Source organism: Physella acuta, unplaced genomic scaffold (genome assembly GCF_028476545.2).
Source record: "Physella acuta isolate Inbredline_101_S28 unplaced genomic scaffold, ASM2847654v3 ptg000255l, whole genome shotgun sequence".
NCBI lineage: Eukaryota > Metazoa > Mollusca > Gastropoda > Physidae > Physella > Physella acuta.
In genome coordinates, this window is record NW_026731774.1 from 791,760 (window position 1) to 795,946 (window position 4,187).

Consider the following 4,187-nt stretch of genomic DNA (forward strand, 5'->3'; position numbering starts at 1 on the left):
TTCAGAAAATATATGGTTTGAAGTTTTCATTCTATAATTTTCTTTTTTTTTTTTTAATATTAAAATATTTTTTATAAACAATAAAACACATTTCTATAACCAGATTGCACTGAAAGTTCCATATACCTCACTGTTATAGAAGAATAATCGAGAAAAATTTAAAGAGATCGCTACTCTTGTATATAAAACGTGAAAACCTGTCAATTCAAATAGTTGGTATGCAACTTGTAATATTTTAATGATAATAAATTAAAAATAAACAACGAAGAACCCGTTAAGTTTTATTTGCACAAACTAGGGCTTAGTATGCATTTTATAGACCTCTTCTCCATGTTGTTACTGGAGAGCTGGTCTGAGATTTGAGTTACGTCCGTTACTTGGTTCATATCAGGGCCTTGTAATCCGGCGTCTCGACCAGTCAGTGCATCAGAGCCGAGACTCTAACAATTTAAACAAAAAATAAACAAGTATAATTCTTTTTAAGAAAAATGATATTATTAAAACCTTAAAACATGGTTTTTAGCCTGATTTTATGGAACTCCATGGGTTCAGTGTGTTATTCATTTCCTACTTACGCCATATATTGTGTTAACGCCACCCATACAGGCGCGCGTTGATCGTGTATTTAGGCGCGTCATGGACTGAATTTTTTTCTATATCGTGGCCAAGTATTCTACTGGTGACTGATCTAATGATACGATCTGCGATTTATTTGTTAAAATTAGAATCCCTTCTTACTGCCTATGCCGAGCATGTGGATTCGCATGTACAAAGGAATTTGATAAGAGCCAGTGGCCAAACTAAATCTATTTGCAATGCAAAGTTGAACTATTCTAGTTGTATATTTATAAAGTATAATATTTTTAAAACTCAAGAGAGAATGAATTTATAATCTTCTACCATATTTTGGGTAGACAACACCAAAATCAGACAACTGCTGCCTTGTAGTTGGTTCTTGGTTGGACAAAGGTTATGAAAGCAAGTCCAAAAATCAAGAGCAGGCAGAAATTTGAGTCAACGGCTTACATGGCCTACGCATAACCAGTTAACACGAAATACTTAATTGTGTTTGAGGGACCCCCGTCCAACATTACAATAAAGAACGGTGAAAAAGAAGACGTTGAAGGCGCAAAAGCAATATTTTTAAAACTCATTTATTATCTCAAATCATTGATTTTATAACTATTCGTTTTTGTTTTTCTTTTTTTAAAGAATTCAATAGAATCTTTAGACCATTTTAATTTTTTTAATCAGTGGAAAACATAATATTTACAGTGGTAGATCGGGGTGAAATACATGATCAAGCTTTTAGATATTCTATTTGTATTCATCATTACTGATCAAGTTAATGCATCGATAATGTCTACTAATGTATTATTTACGTTTATCATTTTAAATTTATCTGATTAAAATGGTTCGAATCCTTGTTGTTGAATTATCAGTATATAACAGTTACCTACACATGTAAATAATCTACTTGTATTCATTATTACTGATCAAGCTGATACATTGGTAATGTCTATCAATGGTGTAATAACAATTAAAAAACAATATTTTAAAATTCTATGGTGATTTGAAAATATTTAAGTTTTATCATTTCAAATGAAGTCTACGTTGTAATGAATCGAATCACTATTTTTTAGTTATCGATTCAACTACTTTGATAATCAAATTATGAATATTTATACACACATTAACAATCTAGATGTTCTATAGTTTTTTAATACAGGCAGCATAGTGCTCACTGGCCCGACACCAGCAGTAAATCGATTACTAACCTGGAGATCATCAGATCGAGTTTCTTTACTGATTATGATTGGTATTATGAAGGAAATTAACAATGTATAGAAACAAATTTATACTAAAAGCCAGAGACCTTAAGATCGCTTCATGCACACTCCCAAGATGCTTTTACCGGAATGTTATACTATTCACCACCCCTTGTTGCAGATCTGATGGTCATACAGTGGCGTAGCGAGGACGGGTGTCACCCGGTGCGGCACTTAATGGTGTCACCCCCCCCCCCCCCAGAGGCATAGAGACCCTTCCCAGGGACAAACTTTCAAATTTTCGATTTGCACCCCTCCCCCCCTCAAACTTTCGATTTGCAACCCCCCCCCTCAAGTTTTCGATTTGCAATCCCACCCCCCCCCCTCAAACTTTCGATTTGCACCCCCCCCTCGAGTTTTTTCTATATATTTTGCTATTTTTTGCCTTGGTGTCACCCCCCTAAATGGTGTCACCCGGTGCGGTCCGCACCCCCCGCCCCCCCCCCCCCCTCGCTACGCCCCTGTGGTCATATAAATCGAATTTCGTAGTGTTGTATAAAAAAGTCATTGGAAAATAAGTACAAACCATTTCTTCGGTCAAACAACAAAGACCAGCAAGCACAACTAGCAATCCTATGGTTTTGATGCTCATTTTTCAGTCTAAATAGTGATTTTTAAAATTTTGCGATAGATTCTGTAACACAAAAATGTGAATTTTATGACGTTCAATTTATCAACGGAAAATACAAATATGGAAATGACGAATAAAAATGAACTCGAATGGCAGTGAAGTTTTAATATATTAGACCTAACAACGTATAAATACATTCGTTCACAAAAAATGAAATTATTTGATAAGTTCAGATCATGATGACATATAAACTCAAGAATAAGTTTTTAGAATAATGTTGAGGAGATAAAATGTGTGTGAAACAATATTTACCCGACGTTAACTTGACGAGAAGCAATGGAAGTGTTGAACGTTTGACGTGGCACATGAGAAGTTTATAAACACAAACGATGTCGGGCAACCACAAACGATGTCGGGCAACCAATCAAAATGGTCTAAGCAGCGGCGTCGAAATGTACATGTAGCCTAAGATGGGGATGACATTTTTAATCTAATCAACCCATATAACTTAACCTAACATATTCTAACCTAGCCTAGCCTAACCTAATTTAACCTAACCTAACCTAACCTAACCTAACCTAACCTAACCTAACCTAACCTAACCTAACCTAACCTAACCTAACCTAACCTAACCTAACCTAACCTAACCTAACCTAACCTAACCTAACCTAACCTAACCTAACCTAACCTAACCTGACCTGACCTGACCTGACCTGACCTGACCTGACCTGACCTGACCTGACCTGACCTGACCTGACCTGACCTGACCTGACCTGACCTGACCTGACCTGACCTGACCTGACCTGACCTGACCTGACCTGACCTGACCTGACCTGACCTGACCTGACCTGACCTGACCTGACCTGACCTGACCTGACCTGACCTGACCTGACCTGACCTGACCTGACTAAACCTGACTAAACCTGACCTGACCTGACTAAACCTGACCTGTCCCGACCTGACCTGTCCCGACCTGACCTGACCTAACCTAACCTAACCTAACCTAACCTAACCTAACCTAACCTAACCTAACCTAACCTAACCTAACCTAACCTAACCTAACCTAACCTAACCTAACCTAACCTAACCTAACCTAACCTAACCTAACCTAACCTAACCTAACCTAACCTAACCTAACCTAACCTAACCTAACCTAACCTAACCTAACCTAACCTAACCTAACCTAACCTAACCTAACCTAACCTAACCTAACCTAACCTAACCTAACCTAACCTAACCTAACCTAACCTAACCTAACCTAACCTAACCTAACCTAACCTAACCTAACCTTATTAGCTTACAACCTAACTAGTCCTAACTAGACACCATCGAAATACAGATATTATCAATCAACTTGCTGTTCGTATATTATGAACTAATGTGCCCGTCCCCGCGCGTTGCCGCGTAGATAGAATAAAGTCTAACGAAATATTTTTAACACCCCAACTTAATCATAGTCTGTAACACTAATTGGGTAACATTGAGCTCCAAATTGCACCCTGGCGTGCAAAATTGAAATTTTTTTTCTCAGAAAACTCCCAATGAGTATTCTCAACAATTTCCATAAGTTTCATGGAGATCTGATAAAAGTTGTAGCAATGCATAAAAGACAAATAAAGTCTGATGAAATATATTAGAAGGATTTCATTGCTTTACCAATCATATGTTCTTAAATGCGTGACCAAGTTTTCTAAAACAGAGTTATTTAAATGTAAACAATGCCTGGGCTTGGATCATATTTATCGAGGCACGGGTTTCCTACACTACCGCCCCAAAAAGCCCGGGGC

General features: G+C 37.4%; 1 long non-coding RNA gene across 1 annotated transcript; it reads right to left on the bottom strand.

Moving 5' to 3' along the window:
- Positions 1–268: 268 nt before the first annotated feature.
- On the bottom strand, positions 269–2,435 carry LOC131938681 (uncharacterized). Its single transcript, XR_009386338.1, has 2 exons — positions 2,356–2,435; positions 269–440 (listed from the first exon to the last, which is right to left on the bottom strand). It is a non-coding gene; the product is annotated as an uncharacterized LOC131938681 (long non-coding RNA).
- Between the last annotated feature and the right edge of the window lie 1,752 nt (positions 2,436–4,187).